The 13,960-nt window shown below is 43.8% G+C and overlaps 1 protein-coding gene and 1 long non-coding RNA gene across 4 annotated transcripts in view; one reads left to right on the top strand and one right to left on the bottom strand.

Annotated features, from left to right (window-relative positions):
- The window catches only part of LOC136315008 (monocarboxylate transporter 1), a 53,810-nt gene extending 46,313 nt beyond the window's left edge, over positions 1 to 7,497 (bottom strand). The window contains exon 1 of the mRNA XM_066246168.1: positions 7,348 to 7,497. The gene's annotated coding sequence lies outside the window, so the exon portion shown is untranslated. The remainder of the gene's footprint in view (positions 1 to 7,347) is intronic.
- Positions 7,498 to 7,643: 146 nt separating this feature from the next.
- LOC136315726 (uncharacterized) overlaps positions 7,644 to 13,960 on the top strand; it is a 55,251-nt gene continuing 48,934 nt past the window's right edge. For all 3 annotated transcript variants that reach the window (XR_010727554.1, XR_010727555.1, XR_010727553.1), the window contains exons 1-2: positions 7,644 to 7,948; positions 10,751 to 10,825. This is a non-coding gene — a long non-coding RNA (uncharacterized lncRNA). The remainder of the gene's footprint in view (positions 7,949 to 10,750; positions 10,826 to 13,960) is intronic.

Genomic DNA, 13,960 nt, shown 5'->3' with positions numbered 1-13,960 from the left:
AACAGAAGTCACAGGTGGTAGTGTATATTTCTATCAGGAGGCATATGATGTTGTTTGTCCCCCCTCATTCTGCTGTACAAACACCCTGCTTCCATTATTTCATTAGTGGTTTGCAAATGACAATAATTTAGCTGTGCCTTTAATTCTAAAATTTCTTCTTAATTAACCAGAACACCTCTATAAAGAGATGTAGTTTGAATAGGAAGGGCAAGTTCAGGTTTGTGTATTATAAATGATTGAGACATTATCTTTTTTGAAAAATGTCTTTTAAAGTTTCAAAGTACATCCTCTTTCATTTTTTTTTTTTATGACAGAGACAGAGAGCAAGACAGATAGGGACAGACAGGAAGGGAGAGAGATAAGAAGCATCAATTCTTTGCTGCATCACCTTAGTTGTTCATTAATTGCTTTCTCATATGTGCCTTGACTGGGGAGGCTATAGCAGCATGAATGACCCCTTGCTCAAAGCCAACGACCTTGGGCTCAAGCCAGCAACCATGGGGTCATGTCTATGATCCCACTCAAGCCAGCGACCTCGCGGTTTCGAACCTGGGTCCTCTGTGTCCCAGTCCAACACTCTACCCACTGTACCACTGCCTAGTCAGGCAAGGTACATCCTCTTTAAACGCTAGTTTTTTTTTGTTTTTTGTTTTTTTTTAATTAAGTGAGAGGCATGGAGGCAGAGACAGACTCCTGCATGCATTCTGACCGGAATCCATCCAGCAAGCCTACAGGGGATGCTCTGCCAGTCTGGGCCACTGCTTTGTAGCTTGGCAACTGAACCATTTTAGCGCCTAAGGCGAGGCCATGGAGCCATCCTCAGAGCTCTGGGCCAACTTTGCTCGAACCACTGAGCCATGGTTGTGGGAGGGGAAGAAGGAGGGGGAGGGGAGAAGTAGATGGTGGTTTCTCCTGTGTGCCCTGACCACCTGACCAGGAATCAAACCTGGGACTTCCACACACCTGGCTGACATTTTATCGCTGAGACAACAGGCCAGGGCCAAAAGCCAGTATTTTGTTAAAATGGTTTTATCACTTGATATTAACATTTCAAATGGCTTTTGTACAGCAGCTTTCCAGTGCCTATTTAGTATGTATCTGAATTGGTTTAAGCCTGCTATAATATATGGCTCCAAAGTTACCTTTCTTAAGTTGTATGTTTATTTTTCCTTTAATTTGCCCTGGCAATTATTTTCTCTTCCTTTTTTGGTCATAGGATTCATTTTATATATCTGTATGGCAGGAAGACTAGCATAGGCAACAAGTTTGAGCTCTGGTGTTGAGGTCAAAAAAAGGGTTTCTATGGAAAGTAACCTCACAGGGTAATCTGATCGTATAGTAAATTCCTAACTGGGCAGATCATGGTCATGCCTCAAGCATATAACTTTTTTAGTAAAAAGGTTTTATCTTTGCCATAAGCAAGCCCTTGTCCATTGCTTTTGTCCTCAAACTCATAAAAATTCTCCACAGCTTTAGACATTTTTTACTTGACAGTATCATGCAGAGAAGTGATCAAAACAGCAATATAATCTTATGAAAATGGTGATTTCTCTTCTGGGGTCACAGTATACACAGTGACAGCAGGAGTTCACATCTACCACAACAGTGAGACTGGATGGAAGGGCTGAGCCATTCAAGAGTGCCACTGACTATTTATGCAGAAGCAGTAGGATCCAACTCTGTTGGTTGCCCCACTACGCTATTGCTAATCACAACAACTCATAATTTTATTGAATCTGATCTGATTACAATGACTTAGCCTTTGTATAAAGGAGAAATTCCTCAAAATATACAGGCATATAAACTGCGTACTTGATTGAAAAATATTTTGATTACTTAATGAATGAAAGCCTAATGATACTGCTCTGGTGTGTTAAGCTGTTCTGGATAGTAACAGGGCTTTTTATAAGTTGCCTTACTGAGTTTTGAGAACCAGACTGAACTGCGGTGGCGCAGTGGATAAAGCGTCGACCTGGATCGCTGAGATTGCTAGTTCAAATCCCTGGGCTTGCCCGGTCAAGGCACATACAGGAAGCAACTACTACTACTACAAGTAGATGCTTCCCGCCTCTCTCCCCTTTCTCACTTTCCCTATCTATCTTCCCCTCTTTCTTCCCCTTTCCAAAAATCAATAAATAAAATCTAAAAAAAAAAAAATTCTATTAAAAAAAAGTTTTGAGAACCAAAGTTAAGTTTCTACTCTACTAATTTTCTCTTCTGTTCCCCTATCAGGGGTTTTTAACCTGGGATCTGCAAACTGATCCTCTTTGCTGGATGGAATTCAAGTGAACTTGGAAGAAAATATTACATTTTTCAATGAACCTCTAAGTAAAGTATAGAATTTATTTCAACTGTGAATATAGGCAACAAACCATAGTAGCTAGCATTAGCAGTATCTGTGACTCTGTCACCAAAAGAAAACACATTTTCACCCTAACTGGATAGCACAATTGGTTAGAGCATCATCCTGAAGGGCAGAGGTTGCCGGATGGATCCTCGGTCAGGGCACTTACAGGAACAACTTGATGTTCCTGTCTCTCTCTCTCTCTCTCTCTCCCTTCTTCTCTCACTAAAATCAGTAAATTAAAAAAAACAAAAACACATTTTCATATCCTGATACAGTGGTTATCACTACTTCAAAACTACTGTGGTTATTAGACCTACTACAAGATCTTGTTAGTTTTAAAAACACATTACTATATCCAATTAAAATATTTTGACAGCTGGGTAGGTCAGTTGGTTAGAGCATAATCTCGATACACCAAGGTTGCAGGTTCTATCACTGGTCAGGGAACATACAAGAATCAACCAATGAATGCATAAATAAGTGGAACAACAAATTAATGTTTCTCTAAAATAAATAAAACAAAATGCTTTGACAATTATACTTCTGTATTTTATATGATGCATTTAAAAACATTCTAACAAGAACTCCATAGGTTTTTACCAAACTGCCAAAGGAATTAGTGGTACCAGAGAGCCCAAGGACTCCTGTTCCGAACTCCTGTACTTCCAATGTACAAGTGAAGTAAGCCAGACCTGTGATATAACACAGCACACAAATCATGATATCACAGCATTATGTAATCATGATGTCACAGATTATGTAAAATCCTTTGCCATTGACTTTTGTGTCCTAAATCATCATATAGATTCTGATCTCACAAATGAGAGAACAGAATACAACGATTTTCACAAATTCAGGCAAAATAATTTTCCTTTGTATTAGGAAGTATGTTTATATAACTTAAAACCTCTGTTCCCAAAGGAGTTCTATTGGAAGTGCCATCAAGTTAAAGTCTTCACTGACTTGAGGGATTTTCTTGCCCTCATTTTGGCGCATCAGCAAATGTACTTGAAATAGCTTCAAATCTTGTCTTCAACAGCTTGCTACGTTAGATGGAGGCCTTTATTTTGCTCAACTAGGGGAATCCCAAAGAGGTCAGTGAACCTTAGGTTTAAAATACTTGCTCTGTAGATTAGAAACACATCCTCATTATCAGTCTACTGTAATGATTACTAATGATGTTTATATTTACTCCATCTCACCTAGAAAGCTATTTGATGAAAGAGATGGAAAAAGAGTAGTTTAACAATTACTGTACTTTCCAAGAAAATAAAGCACTCATTTGAAAACTATATTCCTAATAAAGGAACTGATAATCATTGACAACATAGTCTTAAGATTCATACATACTGTCAGCAATTAAAAAGGCTATGTAAGGGCCCTGGCCGGTTGGCTCAGCGGTAGAGTGTCGGCCGGGCGTGCGGGGGACCAGGGTTCGATTCCCGACCAGGGCACATAGGAGAAGCGCCCATTTGCTTCTCCACCCCCCCGCCTTCCTCTCTGTCTCTCTCTTCCCCTCCTGCAGCCAAGGCTCCATTGGAGCAAAAGATGGCCGGGGCGCTGGGGATGGCTCCTTGGCCTCTGCCCCAGGCACTAGTGGCTCTAGTCAGGGCAGAGCGACCCCCCAGAGGGGCAGAGCATAGCCCCTGGTGGGCGTGCCGGGTGGATCCCGGTCGGGGGCATGCGGGAGTCTGTCTGACTGTCTCTCCCCATTTCCAGCTTCAGAAAAATACAAAAAAAAAAAAAAAGGCTATGTAAGCCTGACCAGGCGGTGGCGCAGTGGATAGAGCGTCGGACTGGGATGCGGAGGACTGAGGTTCGAGACCCTGAGGTCACCAGCTTGAGCATGGGCTCATCTGGTTTAAACAAAGCTCACCAGCTTGGACCCAAGGTCGCTGGCTCGAGCAAGGGGTCACTTGATCCACTGTGGCCCCACAATCAAGGCACATATGAGAAAGCAATCAATGAACAACTAAAGTGTCACAACGAAAAACTAATAATGATTGATGCTTCTCATCTCTCTCTCTGTTCCTGTCTGTCTGTCCCTATCTATCCCTCTCTCTGACTCTGTCTCTGTAAAAAAAAAATGCTGACTTGTTTTTGTTACATCTTTAGTGTCTATGAATATATTCTAAAAATTCTTTGCATATAAACATTTGTGAATGGTAGATAATGTTTTAATACTAGACCAGTGATTTTCAACCTTTTTCATCTCGTGGCACACATTAATTGATTAATGAAATTCTGCAGCATACCAAAAAAAATGTATATTTTTAACTAAGTTTATTGAGGTGACATTAATTGTATAGGTTTCAGGTGTACAATTTTGTTACTACATTTTTGCTGATCTGACAAAAACATTAGGTATAATTTTGATTCATTCACACAGATGGCTATTGTTGTATTAGCCATTTTTACTTTTTATTTGACAATCTAAGGGAAAAGAGATCAGTGCCCCTGACTAAATTAAATAGTCAGGTATTACATTTTAAAAATTCTTGCGGCACACCAGTGCACCTCTTGCGACACAGCAACTGAAAATCGCTGTTCTAGACAAACTATGCTCAATTTTAACACACTTTTATGGTCTGTCTGTTACTAATCAAACAAGAAAGCAACTTAGTTCTTTATCTGAGAAACCCAGGATCAAAAGGGATATTCATTAAACAATTACAATGTGTACAAGAAGTTACAAAAGGTTGAAATTCACTAAAAAGGGATGGAAGAAGTAATAGATTTCAAAATATGGTTGGAAAACTTTTAGAATGAGAATAAAGCTTTAAAAGGAAATATTATATCCTAAGTCTCTCACAGTGCCCAGTAGACAATAATAAGCTGCTGAAAATATAAAAATTCACAACTTTCAGGTCTGTTTTTCTCATATACAAGTTCCATCTTCCTAGTCCTCATCCACAACAAAAACAGAATGGCCATGTAGACATTTACAGGGACCTAAAACCTGCAGAGAGAGGCCAATTATGAAGTGGACTGAAAACACAATGGGAAAGAAAAACATAAGCTGGAAAAGGTTATTACTCAAAATATTAATTTTCAGTGTGAAATAATTTATATCCATATTTATAATTTTAGAGAAAGCTCAGGAGGGCCATTCTAATTAAATGAAGTCAAAACAGATTAATTCCCACCGGACCGTTAACAAGATCTCATTTATTGATTTTAGAGAGAGAGGAAGGGAAAGTCAGAGAGAAAGAGATCAGTTTGCTGTTGCACTTATTTTTGCAATCATTGGTTGATTCTTGTATGTGCCCTGACTGGGGATTGAACTCATGGCCCTGGCATATTGCAACTAAGCTCCAGCTAAGTGAACCTGGCCAGGGCATAATTTCAGAACTAAGATGATAAATCACAACCTCCCCAATCTGTTTCCTAATTATGTAAAATAAGGGAACCTCATTGTTCATTAAGATCTTTTCCAGAATTAATATATGTATTAATATTTAAAAAGCCAAAAGATAATGTAAACAACTGAAACACTAATCTGTTGGTTTCATCCTATGGTGGTATGATTTTTTTTCCTTCTTAATCTGTTTAGGTATGTTATAGCCTATTATGTTAAGCTTACAGCTAAACCTTTAAACCTATTCAACTATAAAAATCTCACAAAATGCTCCCCAGACCATTAACTTGCATATTTAAAAGAGTCACTGCAATCTGATGAAAGGACAGCATCTATCTAAACCATGAATTAATTACTGAAGTTATGTTCAACTTCTGTTTAAGTAACCCACCACCTGTTTTAAGGAACGTCGTTCTCATTTTTATGGCAAATTGTACCCGCAGGGTGTAAGACTTCGATTTATGGGTACTATTAATGCTTAACTAAAAATCTGAAGATACATAGACTTTGCTTCACCTCACTGGGCTGCGAGCTGACATCAAAATTATTAATGGCTAATTCCTACTCACACTCTTCCCAAACGCTCACACAATTCAGGGTTCGCCCTATCACAACATCCCAGTAGTTACTAATCCCACGTTTATTTTATCAGGGCATTGACGTGTACACATTTTATTTAGAAACCAGAATATTTCAAAAAATTTCAAAACTAGTTGTGAAAAAGTAGCTTGTAAAACATTTTGCTGTTATCAGTAGATGTCTAGTTTATAAGCAGACACTGGGAACTCAGCTAAAGTAGTAAGACGTTTGTTAAGATTAATTACAAACTAGTTAGCAACTGCTTGTCGCACCAAGTAAGTCATGACAAAGAAACGAAACGTTAAAATGCACGGGGAAAAGGAGGATGTACTTGAAACAAAAAGAAAGCATCTGACCAAGTGTAACGCTATCCTTCAGACTCCTCTCAACAGGGACGCCGCAGGGACCACGAGTGCGAGGGCGCTGCGGCTGACGTCCCGCAGCCACAGGTTGAACGACAAAGAGCCCTCGTCCGCACGGTGCCCTCGGCAAAGTCCACTCGAGCCCTGCAGTCACGCCTTGGCTGCAGGGACTGCAGATTCCCAAACCACTCTCGCAAGTCACCAGGTGGGACAAGGATTGGCTGGCCGAGGAGGCTGGGACGGGCAATGCCACGAGTCCACAAGAACTCCCGCCGGAGTCCCTTCCCTCGGAGCAGAACGCGGCCAAGACAGTCTGCAGGCACCACGTGAGTCAGCCCCACGTCGTCCCTTTTTCAGACCAAAAGCATCTCTTAAGGAGCTTCCTGAAGACTAGCAGGGAAGCGACTCCTCCAAGGTCACCGGTACCACGACCCAACTTCTCCGCCAGGCCAGTGGCCGGCACCTGACCGCGGGGCCGCAGCTTGGCTGGGAGAGGCGCTGTCCCCAGCGCCTCAAGGTCTCCTCCCCAACGCTGCAGTCCGGGGCCACGCGGCTGCCCGCGGCCGTGATGCCCCCTACCGGGCCTCCTCCGTGCCCCGGAGACCAAGGTCTCCGCTCCGCCGAGGCTGCCTCGGATCCGTGGAGGCAGCCAGGGAACCCCGGGGTCCGCGCCGCCCGCCTCCGGCGGTTACCTAACTAACCGTTATGCGCCGCTCCGGCGTCGAGCGTGTGCGTGACGCCGCGGCGCGGCCGGAGTTCCGCGAGGCCCAGGGCCCAGGTCGCGTCCTTCGCCCGTTGCCTCGTTGGCTCCTCCAGGCACCCACGCGGTCGGTAGTCACGTCGCCGCTCGCCAGCACTTTGTCGGGCCCGGCCGGCTAGGCGGCTTTTATAAGCTGCGGGGGGGGGGGGGGGGGCGGGAGGGGGCCGGAGCATGCGCAAAGGGGGCGGAGTCGGCCTTCTCGGCCGCCGCCCCCTCCCCCCCATACATACACTCCAACAGCTACTCGCGCCTCCACACGCTCTCAGGCGCAGGCGCGCGCTCCCGCTCGCTCGCTCGCTCGCGCGCCAGCGCCCCCTCCCCGCCACGTGACCTGCAGCCCAGAAAGACCCGCGCGCCGCGCCCCCGCTCAGTGGCGGGGACCGAGCCGCGGTGCTCCGCCGAGACGGATGCTCCTCCGCTGCCGGAGCTCGGGGTGACCTGCAGGCGTGCGGGACTCCGACGTCGGCCTCACCCCAGTTTCCGACGGAGATGAGGGAAAGCCGCCGAGGAGCGATGCGGCGCGCCCCCGGGGCCCGACTCAGGTGTGGGGCGCGGCGGAGCGGGGAGGCGGCTGAAGTGGAGGGCCCGGGCTGGGTTTGAACGGCCCGGGTGCGCCGCGGCCGGGAAGAGGCGGAGGGGCCGGCAGTTACGCGGCTGTGGTCTCGCCGCTGGAGTTAAGTGACCTCGGGGAAGTCACTCAAGCCCTCAGGGCCTGGTTCCTGTTCCCTAAAACCGCGGCAGCGATAGACCCGACCGCCCGGGCGCTTTCGGTGGTTCTGACGGGAGAGTTTCTGGAACCTCGTTACTACAGAACCCGGCCTGTGGCATTGGATGAATGGTGGGTGTTCACACAGAGGTCAGGAAAGCGGAGCGGTCTGCGGCGACCGCACTGGCCCCGGGAGGGAGAGTGTGTATACCTGAACCACGGACCAGTGAGAGTGCAGAGAGGCCGCATTTTTATGGACACCAAGTGTTTGGGACCAGGTGTAATTATAGCCAGCAGTTTTGAAGGGCTGATTACCGGGCCGTCCTCACCGCCCTAGGAGGTAGCGAGCATCATGAACATTTCACACGTAAGGGACCGGAGGCTCAGGTTAAGTGACTGTACGGGAGTCACAGAGCTAAGCAGGTGGCCAGCTTCAAATCCTGGTTCTGATTCTGTCCTAAGAGCATCGTAGGTTCCAGAGCAAGTCCAAATCCCAAAGTGTATGATCATGGAGTGTCTCTGAGGTCCAGGATTTTGGAGAAATATCAGAACTGTATGAGTCGGGGCCCCTGCCACCCAAGAGCTTCAGAGTTCTTTGGCTCTATGAGTCAGGCAGCAATCAACCCGCATTTTTCTTTTTTTTTCTTCAGAGACAGAGCAAGAGTCAGAGAGGGATAGATAGGGACATACAGACCGGAACGCAGAGAGATGAGAAGCATCAATCATCAGTTTTTCGTTGTAGCACTTAGTTGCTCATTGATTGCTTTCTCATATGTGCCTTGACCGTGGGACTACAGCAGAGTGAGTGACCCCTTGCTCAAGTCAGCGACCTTGGGTCCAAGCTGGTGAGCTTTGCTCAAACCAGATGAGCCTGCGCTCAAGCTGGCGACCTCGGGGTCTCGAACCTGGGGTCCTCTGCATCCCAGTCCAATGCTCTACCCACTGCGCCACCGCCTGGTCAGGCTCAACCCGCATTTGATGAGCACTTGCTGTGTGCCCCAACCCTGCCCTGCCCTATACACGCACACCTCCCATCCTAATTCTGATAGCAACCTGTGGGGTTGCCCCTAAGTGTCTGTTTTGCATGTGAGGAACCTGAGACAGGGGTGGAGTGGCGATGCAGGATCCTGTTCTGAGAGCTCCCTCGTGCTTTCCTCTCCTGCACTGTGTCCTTCAGTAACAGTTCAGTTAGTAGAAGACAGTATGGAATCCATAGCCAAGTACTGCTCCTGAGCAATAATTGCTTTGCTAAGTGCAGGGAAGAGGAAGGCATGTCAGGTCATTGGGATGACAGGGACTTAAACAGCAGTGCCTTGGGACTGTTAGGTTGGCAAGAACTTTCAGGACAGGTGTTAGGAGAGTTAAGGAGTCAAACTAGGACTGGTTCAGACCAGAACTTATCAGGGCCTGAACTGTGGGATGTAGTGGGAATACTTTGATTGCCAGGAAACCTCCAAAGAAGGCTAATAGAGGAGCATAGTGTGATAGGTTCACAATATGGACCAGGAAGCCAGATCTGAGTTCCAACTTGACACTTACTAGCTCTGTGTCCTTAGGCAACTCGTTGTACCTCTCTGAGCCTTATTCTCTGCTTTGTCAGGCAAGGAGAGTACCTACCTCATAGGGTTGTTATGATAATAAAGTTGATATTTACCTTAGCGTCTGGCATATAGTAAGCACTAAATAAATGTATAACCATGGAAAAATGTGAATCTGAATTCTAAAGATTAACCCTAAAGGCACCTCACTTGATAAGACCCCTTCCAAGGCCTTGAAAGGGGCCCTAACGATCTGTTCACAGGATCCTACTTCATGTTTATTGTAATTTTGTATACCTTTTATTGAAGATGTCCACTAAAATTATACATATTGGAGGCCCCACAAAATCTGTATTTCCACTAGTAGGAATTGTACTGTTGTGAAAAGAGAATAGGCTTTGGAATCAGAAGGCTTGTTCCCATAACTTACTGTGATGCCCTGAACAGTTAATTTGCTGAATTATTTTGGGCCTCAGTTTCCTTACCAGGTAATTGAAAGTAATATTTATTAGCCTGAGCTGTTGTGATAATCAAATCAGGTAGTATTTTCAAAAGTGATTGGTAAAACTTGGAAAGTACTCTATAAGTGTTTATGAAATTAATATTAAAATTTGTGCATAAATTGCATTAGAGGCAAAGATCAAAAGCAACACCAACATCTTTAGCTAATAAAGTAGAAACAAGGTGGGTGAGCTGGCAAAAATGCTTAAATGGTACAGGTAACATTCTTGCTTTCCTCCCAGGTTTTCTTTATGATTAATCCATGAGACATTGAAGAAATAAACTAGTAAGCATAGGATCAGAAATTTAGAGCTATGGGGAGGTTCAAAATCATTTAGCATAACCCTCTACATTTTACAGAAATAGAAATTAAGGCCCAGAGAGGCTAAAAGACTTTCTAAGGCCAACCATCTAATAATGGCATGATGAGAAGAACCAGATCTTCAGGCTCCAGGATCTTACTGTAACAACTAGTGCAATCTTTAAATAAAAGTATTTCATTATGGGTTCTTTCAAAATCAGAGAAGGCATGGTACTTGTTTTCTAGTGGCTTTTGGCTTTGTCACAAAATTCCCTAGATTTACTTTTTTGTTTTAAAGGTTGATAGACTGGATGAGGCATGGCTAATTTGCTGTTTGCAAGCTTCAGTGAGCAAAACTTCTGAAGATTTCAAGGTAAGAGTTTTAGCTACAGAAATGAGTAATGGGATAAGCAAAGCAAATGTAAAATTGGAAAATTCTAACAACTAGCTACTATTCAAGCTGTGACAGTTAATTGCTTTATCTGGAAAAGAAGAATAACAAAATTATGGAATATTGGCCATGGCCACATGGCTCAGTGGTAGAGCATCAGCCTGGCATGTCTGGAAGTCCTGGGTTCGATTCCTGGTCAGGGCACACAGGAGAAGCGACTATCTGCTTCTTCACTTCTCCCCCTTCTCTCTTTCTCTCTTTATCTCTCTCTCTCTCTCTCTCTCTTCCCCTCCAAGCCATAGCTCAAATATATAGTTCAAGCAGTTTGGCCCTGGGTACTGAGAATGGCTCCATGGCCTTGCCTCAGGTGCTGAAATAGCTCAGTTGCTGAGCAATGGAGCAGCGGCCCTAGATAGGCAGAGCATCACCCTGTAGGGGGTTGCCCGGTGGATCCCAGTCAGGGCACATGCAGGTGTCTGTCTCTGTGCCTCCCTGACTCTCCCCCCCCCCAGCCTCCCTGCCTCTCTGCCTCTCATTTAAAAAAGAAAAAATAATTACAAAATATTTTCTCTGGAACTAAACTGCTTAACTTACATTCTCACTTATTTCATCATTTTTGTGAGGTGGGAAATAGCAAAGTGCTATTATCCATCCCATTTCACCAAATAAAGCAGGAAAGGGATCTTTTAAAATACAATGATATTTAATCAACTATGAACACTCCACCATTTACAATTCGTAATAATTTAATAAGGACAGTGAATATGAAATTTGCTTTTGTACTATGTATGGAAAAAGAAAGCTCACCAAGCAAATACTTCGGATAAAGGAGATAACGCCAATTCTAAAGACATTCTTTTTTGAAAGTTTTGAGAGCTTTCAGAACATCTTCCTTTAGTTTCCTGTTCTGTGTCTTGCTGCTTCGCAAGGGCTGGATCTGCATCTTAGCTGAACTTGCCACTCTTTGAAGGAAGACTCTCTGAGTTGTTAGCATTGCAGGACCCTCCCTGACCTCTCCCTAGTTCTCCACAGCTCTCCCTGCTCTGTGTTGACCCTTCACTTGCTCTCTCCAGCCTATAATTTGGCATCCTAATCAGTTGACTTCTCTGACTTTTCTAGCAGGAGATAAATTCGGCCAAAAGAGTTTGAAAGAAAACAAATTGATTGCAATAAAAATTTCCTCAATGTGATAAATTAGTCCAAAATTGGTTGCAATTCCCTGGCTGGATAGCTCAGTTGGTTAGAGCATCTTCCCAATATACAGGTTGTGGGTTTGCTACCCAGTCAGGGCACACACAGGAACAGATCTATGTTCCCTCCCCCTCATCTCTCTTAAAATCAAATAAAAAGTTAAAGAAAAAAAATTGGTTGCAATAAAAAAATCTTGTCTGACCTAGCAGTATGCAGTGGATAGAGCATTGGCCTGGTTCGCAGAGGATCCAGGTTTGAAATCCAAGGTCGCTGGATTGAGTGTGGCCTTATCTGGCTTGAGCCTAAGGTCACTGGCTGGAGCAAGGGGTCACTGGCTCGGCTGTAGCCCCCCAGTCAAGGCACATATGTAAAAGCAATCAGTGAACAACTAAGGTGCCGCAACGAAGAATTGATGCTTCTCATTCCTCTCCCTTCCTGTCTGTCTCTGTCTCTCTCGTAAAAAACTCCTCAACATGACAGATCAGTCAAAAGTTATTTCCAACCACTGGCTTTTTGTGTGTTTGATAACTTTAATGGTCAAGGATTTGCTTGACTGCTTCTTAGGATTTTTGAGAATTTTTTGTGTGCAGATATATAATATATACTGCTCACAAAAATTAGGAGATATTTCAAAATGAATATGAAGTGATAAAAAAACATTTAATTTTTTTATTGAACAGGAACATCAGAAAAGCAAACGCAAGTCAAAGAAAGTTCAATTATGCAAATGAGATGCAAAACCAACTTTTATTTCATTGGTGAAAATGCACTATACAAAAGGCTGAAAGTACTAGAGTATCTGCACGTTTCAGGATCCCCTAATTTTTGTGAGCAGTTTTTCAAGGAATCACTGTATGTACTGTTAATCACATTTTAAAATATATGCAAAGACTTTGATAATAAGGCACATTTACATGGTTTTTAAGTAATTATCTAAATGAATTTGGATGAAAAGCACAAAAGTTTTGGGAGAAAAAACTAAAAAATTATGATAAACGGACAGTTATGCTTAAAGAGGCTACAAAACAATCCATATGGGTAACAAGTAATTTGTTTTCAGCCACATTACCCGAGGCTCTTTACCTATGGCAGGCCATGCCCGTACCCTCCTCCACTCCTCAGTGTGACATGGCTTGGTTCCTGCTCCTTGTCTGCTAGCCCAGGGAGAGTGTTAGCCTAGGCTCTTTGTAACCTACCTCACTGCGTAGGATCTTCCCTAGCGAGCATTTCTTTTAGGCATGGTCCTACATGTTTGCCAGACCTGTCTACCTCCTTGACTTTGGCTAACCCTGAGCTCCTTCCTTCTTTTTTTCCTCCCTCTTTCCCTTTTTCCCTCCATTTTCTTTCTTTTCTCCTTCTTTCTTTCTTTTTCTCACTTCCTTCCTGTCTTTAATATTCTGGACAAATGGGGGTAGATGCATACCGTTACTACTAATGATAAATTGATGATAGCTAGGATTTAGGAAGTACTTATATGCCAGGCATTGATCTCAGGTTATGAGTTACTACTTATTAACTCATTTACTCATAAGATTCTATAAACTAGGCACTATTATAATCCTCAGTTTACAGACTGATACAGATATAGAGATGACTACAGAGGGGTTAAGTAACTTACCCAAAGTCAAATAATCAGTATTGTGTGGAATCATCAGGACATAGTCATCATTTAGTGCTCACCAAAAATACATGAGTGGTAATTACCATTTATAACTGCTAATTCCATAGGAGACTAACCCATAGACTTTGAAGGCCATCTTGACTTAGGAAGACCCTGTTCTAGGTTCTTTCGACCCCTGGTAGGGCTACACATTGATTATGAACACCATTGGTTATAAAAGCTGCCTCTGAAACCAAAAGGTGCACCGCAGAGAAACTACCCCTACTGATCTGAATATGGGGGAGTTGTAAACTTTTTTTTTTTTT

The sequence above is a fragment of the Saccopteryx bilineata genome, chromosome 11, assembly GCF_036850765.1.
Source record: "Saccopteryx bilineata isolate mSacBil1 chromosome 11, mSacBil1_pri_phased_curated, whole genome shotgun sequence".
Lineage (NCBI taxonomy): Eukaryota > Metazoa > Chordata > Mammalia > Chiroptera > Emballonuridae > Saccopteryx > Saccopteryx bilineata.
Note: the sequence above shows the minus strand (reverse complement) of the source record. Positions and strands in the feature narration are given on the sequence as shown.